This window comes from Hoplias malabaricus, chromosome Y (assembly GCF_029633855.1).
Source record: "Hoplias malabaricus isolate fHopMal1 chromosome Y, fHopMal1.hap1, whole genome shotgun sequence".
NCBI lineage: Eukaryota > Metazoa > Chordata > Actinopteri > Characiformes > Erythrinidae > Hoplias > Hoplias malabaricus.
In genome coordinates this window covers 27,862,055-27,872,484 of record NC_089820.1, presented here as the reverse complement: position 1 = coordinate 27,872,484, position 10,430 = coordinate 27,862,055, and positions in this window count along the sequence as shown.

Below are 10,430 nucleotides of genomic sequence, written 5' to 3'. Positions count from 1 at the left end.
AGCAGCACTGCTGTGTCTGATCCACGTCACTAACACCACCACCACGTCAGTGTCACTGCAGCGCTGAGAATGATCCACCACATCACACCTGCTCTGTGGGGGTCCTGAGTGCTGAGGAACAGGGGGAGAGGGGGGTAATGAAGTATGCAGAGCAACAGCTGGACAAAAGTCTGTAATTGTAGAACTACAAAATGCTCCTGTGTGGTCAGTGGAGCTGAGAGTTGGCAGTGAATGTAGAAAGAAGGAGGTATTCAAAATGCTATGGTTGATTGGTGTGTGTATACACACACACACACACACATATATATATATATATATATATATATATATGTATTCATTGTGTGAAACCCTTATCCAGTTGAGGGTGGCGTGCTTTATTTAACCACTCCTCAGTTTATTAAGATGTTCTTTATTTACCACTGATATATTTTTATTTTTATTATTTTTTTAAAATTTAGGGCGGCACGGTGGCGCAGCAGGTAGTGTCGCAGTCACACAGCTCCAGGGGCCTGGAGGTTGTGGGTTCGATTCCCGCTTCGGGTGACTGTCTGTGAGGAGTTGGTGTGTTCTCCCCTTGTCCGCGTGGGTTTCCTCCGGGTGCTCCGGTTTCCTCCCACAGTCCAAAAACACACGTTGCAGGTGGATTGGCGACTCGAAAGTGTTCGTAGCTGTGAGTGTATGAGTGAATGTATGAGTGTGTGTGTTGCCCTGTGAAGGACTGGCGTCCCCTCCAGGGTGTATTCCCGCCTTGCGCCCAATGATTCCAGGTAGGCTCTGGACCCCCAGCGACCCTAAATTGGATAAGGGTTACAGATAATGGATGGATGGAATCTCTCCTCAGTTTAGTGATCTGCTCACTTTATTCCCAACTGTTTTAGTTTTTATTTACCCCTCACTGTTGAATATTACTCTGTAAAATCACTGAATAACACAGAGCCTCTCTGTCGTTTGTTAAAGTACAAGCTTCAATAATTGAACAAAACAAACTAAACACAGTTATTTGTTTCTGATTTTTATTTCAGAACAGTGTTAGTGAGTGTTGCTCAGACAGATCCGTGGAGGTAAAGTAGAGTAACTCTGCTGTAGGTCTGGAGCACGGTGGAGTTCATCTTGATCGTTGGGCGCAGGTCAGGAACCCTCTCAGTACACGGAGTCGATCCATCTACCGACATGAGTTTTTAGATCTAACCACCTCAGGAGTCCCTCTGTGTCCTAAGACCTCCCTCACCTCCTGTGCCTCCTCAGCCACTGCTGAAAAATAACACCACAACCATTCAACAACGGACCACTACACACAGCTATACAGTGCAGCGTCTGAGGTGCTGCTGGGTTTATCTCAAAGGCAGCAGGACTCTGAGAGCCGTATGTCCTTTACTTTCACTGCAAACACACTTCAGATGATTTTGACAACCTCCTTAAAAGTTCATTTGCTTAATTTTTTAATCCTAGTTTTTACCTTAAGCCCCATGCGGATTAAATCTTCATAGGGTCCCAGTGTCATTTCATTTTACGCTATTTTCTCAGTAATGTTATGTTTGTTTTTCCCGATGTGTTTGGAAGAAATAACCTACTGTTTCTCACTGAACTGATAACTTTAATCCTTTCTGGATGCAAACCTCTGCCTTTTAACTGGCAGATCTGGCCTTGTGTTGAATAAAATAGTGGTTTAGGGAACTGCTGCGCACCGGATTTAGCCTCTAAGCTTGTGTATACTTAGATACTGCCAGAAAATATATCAGTAACAACAAAACTCTCACATACCAGTAGGCTGAATCTGAAGCTGGGGAGTCTGAGGGGACAGTGGAACATCGATCTCCTCGTCTCTGGGGGCTGTGGGTGCTGGTTTTCAGCTCCCACCACTGGCTGAAGTTCCCAAATGGGTGGAAGGTCAAGTAGTCTGCACCCGTCCGGAGCTCCCCAAAGTAGCACAGCGGAACCCGGGACTTTGAAGATGCACCTCAGGGCGGCATCAGCGACGATGTTGTAAAACGTCTGGTTCCGGCTCTCTGCGATTTTTCCCAGGTTCTCGAGTGAGCCGACCATGCTGATCAGCTGAGCATAGACTTGTTCGGCGCTGACCGTATTGCCTCTGAAGACAGGATGAGCCAGAACAGGGGCCAGTATGAGCTCGAGATACATAATGGCAAACTGCTCCGTGAAGGGCCCCAAAGATGGGACCACGATGTGGGTCGGGTCCCAGTGATCTCCAGTTGCCTCCACTGAGTTGTACATGTCAGCGAAGACAAAGGGCTCCATCCTCTGGCCCACGCCGGACAGAGAGAGACAGCTCTTTGTCTGGGATGGCAGGGACGGGTCTGTTGTAGCTGGGAGGCGGACACATCGGAAGATGTATTGGCTTCTCGCTCTGAGAGCTGGGAGTGAGTAGAGGCGGAAGAGTCAGAGAACGCCGGGGTGACTCTCCTGCTGAAGCGTTTACAAACTCTTCCCACGAGTCTCCTCGTCCTGTTTTTGACAGAGGTGGACACTCCCCTGAGGCACGAACAGCACCTGGAGCCGTCCACCTCTATCTCCGTCATGTCCTCAGCTCTCGGCTCGGATGAAATACACTCATGCCGAGGGTCACGTGAGCCAGAGTTGGTCTCTGAGACTAACTTCGTCTCCTTCTCTTCCTCTTCCTTCACGGCCTCCTTCGCTTTGCTGAGGACCATGAGGACCTCACCTGTGATGGTCTGCGCGAGTCCGTGAGCTCCCTGCTGGAGGCCTCCGCAGGTTCAGAGTCAGATGAGTTTCCCTGAAGTCCACTGTTCAAGTTGGACTCAATCCCCTGCTGCAGGGACTCTCTCTGATGCTGCTCTTCACTGTCCACACTCTCCTGACCAGCTGGAGTCCTACAAATAATATAATAATGCTTACTACGTTATGCGTGATGGCTATAGTGAACCTCGTATGACCTACAATCACATCCCTGGAAATTAATTAACCAAAGAGGCCGGTTTCTTTAAAAAGGTGTGTTTTAAGATTGTATTTGAACAGCGATAGAGATGTTGACTGTTGAATTTCTGGAGGGAGGGAGTTCCAGAGGCGAGGGGCGTGTCTGGAGAAGGCTCGGTCTCCGTGGGGGAATGGTGAGTAATCAGCTGAAGAAGATCTGAGAATGTGTTCAGGTGTGTGTGTTTGAAGAAGGTCTGATGATAAGAGGGAGGTTTGTTATTGAGAGCTTTGTAGGTGAGAAGGAGGATTGTGAATTGAATACGATATTTAACAGGAAGCCAGTGGAGGTTGTGGAGAACTGGGGTGATGTGGTGGTGGTGGTGGTGGGACGGGGTGAGGGTGAGGAGACAGGCAGCAGAGTTCTGGACTTATGTAGTAGTGAGGAGCTAATGCCAGAAAGAAGAGAGTTCCAATAGTCAATAAGACTGGAGGTGAATGTGTGGACGAGGCGTTCAGCAGCAGACTGGGGAAGAGGAGGACGGATTGTAGCAATGTTGCGAAGGTGGAGGAATGAGGTTTTTATGATGGAACTAACATGGGAATGAAACGTGAGTGAAGAGTCAAGGGTGACACCACAGTGGAGGGGGGCAGGGGGACATCATCAACTGAGAGTGTGAGGGAGCCTGGTTTATTGAGGGTAGATTTAGAGCCAATAAGGATTAGGTCAGTTTTATTACTATTGAGCATCAGTGAATTAACTAAAAGTAACGTTTGGACACCGTTTTGATGAAAGTCAAAAGGCAAGAGTCTTCTCTGAATCACAGACAACAGTCAACTCAGGACAAAAGAGAAACAACTAAACCATCATTGCTCCAAACGAATTAAGATCCATGGATGTGATTCACCCAAAATAAAGTTAAATCCAAGTTAACAAAGAAAATAAGATTCAGATTCACCCTCTCAACACTGTACAATATCCACAGATCTCCAAACAGACCTGTGCAGAAGGCCCTATCTTTTTCTAATGTACGTTAATGAAACTGTATTCAGATTCATTCTGGAGTGTTTCTATTGATCTGTTCATTACTAAAGTCTCTCACAGTGTAAAGGGCTTCTCCTGTGTTCAAATGTGGAACAGATCTAAGGAAACACTATGGTTCCCGAAGGACATTTTAGCATCACATAGAGTACATAGTGCACGAGAGCAGATGTATAACTGCAGATAATGGATGTGTTTGGACAGTGATGATGTGAATCTTCTAACATTCCTAACAGGACACTTACAGTTCCTCTAAAATCACTAAAAGTTGTAGAAAGGTAATAGTTTTCTTTTAAAAATCCTCACCTTCCAGTCTCCTCACACACCGTGGTGCTGGGGAGAATCTTCCTGTTCGACATGTTTGTGTTCGTGACGTAGTATTTACTGTACGGAGATGAACACCAACGTAAAACACCGTTAACTGATACTCGCTTCTGAACTGAAGGGTGTTACGACATAGAGGTAAAGTTTTAAAGTCAAATAGAAAAGGTACAATATCAGAGAAATGAGAGAAGCTGGAGAGTCACCTTCACTCGAGCACGCTCTGCTGTGACGTCATAATGAGTAACGTTCACGCTCTTTTACAGAGGTTGGAGGGGGTGGGGTCTGTGACATCACCTCCTAGGTTCTGGAACGTTCTCCTGGCTGCAGCTGATGTCACATGAGTGCTGTAATGGCGGAGTGAGGAGCAGTTCTTGTTTGAACTTGGCCTTGTGCAGTTCACCTCGCCATTTCCGCTCCGGGGGCACTGTCGATGCCAGCTTCAGGGCCATTCCATTCTGTTGTGAACTGAAGTGAACAGTGTTAAATGAGTCCTTGGGGCAGCGAGGGGTTGAGTTCACACTAGTGTTCACTTCAGCAGAAGAACTAGTCCAGAAAGCATTGCAATTTGACGCAGTTTGCATTTTTATTACGAATGACTGGCGCCCCCTCCAGGGTGTGTTCCTGCGTTGCACCCAATGATTCTGGGTAGACTCTGGACCCACCGCCACCCTGAACTGGATGAAGGTTACACACAATGAAAGAAATCACATTCAATCACAGCAGAATTATTACAAATGACTTGCATTATATACATATTACTTTCACTGTCACATCAATAAAATGCAAAGCTTTTAACAAATGATCTCAGCATTTTTTTACAGTTCAAACATTTTTTTCAATGTTAATAAATTAACCCTAGTGTAAAACATCCTTTCATTCATTCATTCATTCATTGTCAGGTTCCTACATGGAATCACTGGCTATAAAGAAGGAACAGGGGTGTAGCAAACAAATTCTCGGCCCTATGCACGAGAAGTGCTCCTTAAGGTGTAAGGAATAGTGTTTAGGAGAAGGGAATAGTGTTTAAGGTGTAAGGAATAGTGTTTAGGGAGGAGGGAGTAGTGTTTAGGGAGGAGGGAGTAGTGTTTAGGGAGGAGGGAGTAGTGTTTAGGGGAGAGGGAGGAGTGTTTAGGGGGGAGGGAGGAGTGTTTAGGGGGGAGGGAGGAGTGTTTAGGGGGGAGGGAGTAGTGTTTAAGGTGTAAGGAGTAGTGTTTAGGGAGGAGAGAGTAGTGTTTAAGGTGTAAGGAATAGTGTTTCGGGAGGAGGGAGTAGTGTTTAGGGGGGAGGAAGTAGTGTTTAGGGTGTACGGAGTAGTGTTTAGGGAGGATGGAGTAGTGTTTAAGGTGTAAGGAATAGTGTTTAGGGAGGAGGGAGTAGTGTTTAGTGAGGTAGGAGTAGTGTTTAGGGAGGAAAGAGTAGTGTTTAAGGTGTAAGGAATAGTGTTTAGGGAGGAGGGAGTAGTGTTTAGGGGGGAGGTAGTAGTGTTTAGGGTGTACGGAGTAGTGTTTAGGGAGGATGGAGTAGTGTTTAAGGTGTAAGGATCAGTGTTAAGGGAGGAGGGAGTAGTGTTTAGTGAGGAGGGAGGAGTGTTTAGGGGGGAGGGAGTAGTGTTTAGGGGGAGGGAGTAGTGTTTAGGGGGGAGGGAGTAGTGTTTAAGGTGTAAGGAGTAGTGTTTAGGGAGGAGAGAGTAGTGTTTAAGGTGTAAGGAATAGTGTTTCGGGAGGAGGGAGTAGTGTTTAGGGGGGAGGAAGTAGTGTTTAGGGTGTACGGAGTAGTGTTTAGGGAGGATGGAGTAGTGTTTAAGGTGTAAGGAGTAGTGTTTAGGGAGGAGAGAGTAGTGTTTAAGGTGTAAGGAATAGTGTTTCGGGAGGAGGGAGTAGTGTTTAGGGGGGAGGAAGTAGTGTTTAGGGTGTACGGAGTAGTGTTTAGGGAGGATGGAGTAGTGTTTAAGGTGTAAGGAATAGTGTTTAGGGAGGAGGGAGTAGTGTTTAGTGAGGTAGGAGTAGTGTTTAGGGAGGAAAGAGTAGTGTTTAAGGTGTAAGGAATAGTGTTTAGGGAGGAGGGAGTAGTGTTTAGGGGGGTGGTAGTAGTGTTTAGGGTGTACGGAGTAGTGTTTAGGGAGGATGGAGTAGTGTTTAAGGTGTAAGGATCAGTGTTAAGGGAGGAGGGAGTAGTGTTTAGTGAGGAGGGAGTAGTGATTAGAGATAAGGGAGTCGTGTTTAGGGTGTAAGGAGTAGTGTTTAGGGAGGATGGAGTAGTGTTTAGGGAGGATGGAGTAGTGTTTAAGGTGTAAGGAATAGTGTTTAGGGAGGAGGGAGTAGTGTTTAGTGTGTGAGGAGTAGTGTTTAGGGAGGATGGAGTAGTGTTTAAGGTGTAAGGAATAGTGTTTAGGGAGGAGGGAGTAGTGTTTAGTGAGGTGGGAGTAGTGATGTAGTGTATATTTTTTTTATATACACCGTGATACCTATGTGAATATATATTTGAAATATATATTTATATATTGTTTTTATAGCGTTGACCTTATTCAAACTCTTATAATTACCGATATTTGACTAATGATAGCAATTAAAGTTTATAATTGGCTTAAACAATTAAAACGTTACTAATTAGTTTGAGAATGAATGATAGTCAAGCTAAGTGAGTTCTTCAGGATTTTCAGGAATTTTAATGAACAAACTGTACACACTGTAATTTCAAATAATGAAAGTTTTATTAATAAGAGGAAAGATATTTAATTAACATAGCATAACCTTGTAATCTCACGGCATCAACACAGGGGAAACCGATTTGACTTTAAAGATAAGCTAGGCACTGTGACTTGTGAATAAAATGTTGCTAATTGAGGTTCTATTACGTATAAATTATAAAGGGACTTAATCAGGCATCAGCTCCTGGAAAATGTGAGAATTGAGCTAGCTTACTCATTTGCCGTTTCACCGAGCCGTCGCGTCCTGCTGTTTTAACCTCCGTGTTCTGGGGTTGTTTCTCGTCGTTCCCACGTCGTGAAAGACAGACCCGCTTGTGAAGGAGATTCCCTCCCAGTTGAGTTAGAAGCTCTCGGCCTCAGGCGGGGCGGCGTCGATCGAGAGTTCCCCTTTTCGGAGAATTGTGGCCGTGGCTGGTTTCTCACCGGAGTGGAGTGGCTCTTTCAGAGTGTTAGCTCGTCTCGTTGCTCGGTTTTCCAGAAGTAATGCCCTCAGAAGTCAGCTTATAACGCTAATATATCCGCTATCAACTAATCAAAAGGGGTGATATCTTATTCTGGCCACGAATAAGTTTCACCTACTTTGATCACTCATGAGATCACTTCGATGGGCGATAAACAAAAACACAATTAAAAGAAAAGAAGATATTCAAATCACTCGATGTATTTGTAAATTTCTTTCACACTAGCTAACTCAAGACGTCTCTTATGAGCTTTGGTGAAGTCTTTTAAGGTTCTTCTTTGTTTTCGTTCGTCGGCGTGAAGAGGAGAAAGCGTCTCGCTTGGAGAGGTTTGGAGCTTGAAGAGATGAAACAAAGAGACCTCGTGCAGGCGTTCAGAGCGGAAGCGAAGTTAAGAGTCAGAGAGACAAAGAGTTGAGATGAGTTGAGCTTCCGATCTTCTGAGCTGAACCGCTGAACTGCTGCACTTCGAACTTCTTTCTGTATTTATTGAACTGTGTTGTTCTCTCAACTTCTTCCTGTGTTGTTCTCTCAACTGGTCTCTCTACCGATCTCTCATTACTTATCTGTGTGCCGAGCTGAACTTCTTTTCTAAGCCAGCGCGGTCACGCCCTAATGGGAGGTGTCTTTTCTTTGATTGGGTGGCGAGTCCGAGGCTCACGTGATCGACTTCATGAGACAGGAAAGGGGGAAGGCTGAATCAGAGATTTAAACAATAAGTAATAGATATTTTGCGTATTGAAATTTCTTATACATGTTAGTAATATACAACAATGAGTGTCCTGGATTATTAATATCAAACATTTACATAAGATTTCATCTTGGGTACGTTGTGTTTACGTCCCATTCACAATATCATTTTTAGAAGTATTAATTCGTTTTTCTAATCAGAGACAGAAACTTCCTTTCATGATAAAAACAGTAATACATATCATTTCATTAGAAGGTGGACGTTCATCGTAGGACACAGAGAGTGACATTAATACATATTGCATAGACATGCTTATTAAATTTTTATTAAGTCCATCATGTATTTAGACGGCCTTAGGCGAGACGTGATTTCGTAAACGTCCACCTGGGGTCGCTGTTGGTCCATGCCGTTGGTTCGGTGTGGATGAGTCAACGGGGGTTCAAACCGAGGTCACCCCTTCTAACCATCTGCTGATTCCCGTGGGAGATAACGAGAGCCATTGAGGTGCCACTTCGTCATAAAACGGGATTATAACTCCCCTCTTTGTTTGAGGTTCCTGTTTCTTAGAAGCATTATAAACGTGTTATCTTTAGTTCCTGAAGAGAGGAAGGGGACCGGGGGCCAGGTGTCGCTGGAAAGTGTCCCGCTCCCGTCTTTGATGTTAGATCTCATGTGCGTGCGTGTGTGTGGGGGGCTGCGGGGTCTTTGTCCCCCCGCGGTTTGTGGAATGTTAATTTGGTCGCAGACACACACACAATCCTGTGGAATGTTGGATTCGGGACCAGACGAAGGTCCTGGTCAGAATGAAAAAGTTTTAATTCAAAACTTTTCATTTCCTCATTTGACTTTTCATCTCGTTATCCGGTCCATACTCCACTACAGTGATTAGAGATAAGGGAGTAGTGTTTAAGGTGTAAGGAATAGTGTTTAGGGAGGAGGGAGTAGGATTTTAGGGAAGAGGGAGTAGTGTTTAGGGTGTAAGGAGTAGTGTTTAGGGAGGAGGGAGTAGTGTTTAAGGTGTAAGGAATAGTGTTTAGGGGGAATTGTTGTAGAAAACAATTTTATTACTTTGTGTTTGTTGACAAATATCCTTAAATGATGATTAGTTAAATTAGCATTTATAACTACATACTCATTGTGTGAAATCCTGTACCCTATATGCATGTATATGAATGACTAACCAGTATTTACATTATGAATTACTTACACATGTAGTTAAACATTTTTGCTTGATTCTGCACCACTAACTCATATGATAATTACTCCTCAAAACATATTATAAGCTAACTTCACTATATGGCATGATAACTTGATATTTACACACAGTTTTAATTCTTAAGGTCTAACCTTGAATGGATGTGCACTCCAGGATTGTAACACACTGACATCATAGTGTTGGGCACGGAGGCGCTGATCTGTAGCTTCTGTTTGTGGCCTTGAAGTGTATTTCTAACTCCCTAAATTTTAGTCTCTAGGGAAAAAGTGCTGAGAAGAGAGGCCCATGGTCAGCCTGACCAGATAAAGAATGTCTTCAGGGTCACAACAGGCACCTGAATATTGCACGTGAAGAGCTGAGTACTAACACGTGAAATCATGCATATTAATATACGCTAATCAGCCAGAAACGCCTCACCACCAGGCTATACGTCATCATGGGTATAACGTTTTGAGTCAGATGATGGGAGGTCAGAATTTTCACTTGGGAGGGGTATTAGACTGTTCTCAATGTGTGAATTCTCCTGGATCCAGTATTTGGGTAAATAAATACTTTGATTTGCTTTGAACTTCACTCGACTGGTGTCTGCGACTCTCTCGTAACGGACATGCCTCCCCCGAAGAGGGAGAGTGTATTTTGGACCTTTTTGTTATTTTCTCATTAGTTGGTAAATTTTAAATACTTTGAGAATGGTCCAAAGAAACATTTTTATCTTCAAATTGGTGACCCCCGACGTGCGGGAGGTCCAGACCGGACAACTTCGGACTACTTTCCACTCGCGGCCTCAACATACTAAGGTGGGTGTGCAGACCCTGTTTTATTCAAATTCTGCATATTGGACATTTTAAATTAGAGTGGTGTGGAGCCCCGAAGGCGGTCCGGAGTGGGGTATTGAGCAAATCAATTTATTTTAAATATGTTTTTATAATTTTTTATCAGTTTATACATTTGGGGTTGATTGTTTGGAAAATTAATTATGGAATTTAAGAATAACTGGGACTGGGAGCTGGCGTGCCCCCCTCGGACCTGACGAGGTGTCGAGATAATTGCTCGGTCGGAAAAAGGCCGTCCGTGGGCGTGGTCTGCCCTGAAGTATAATCATA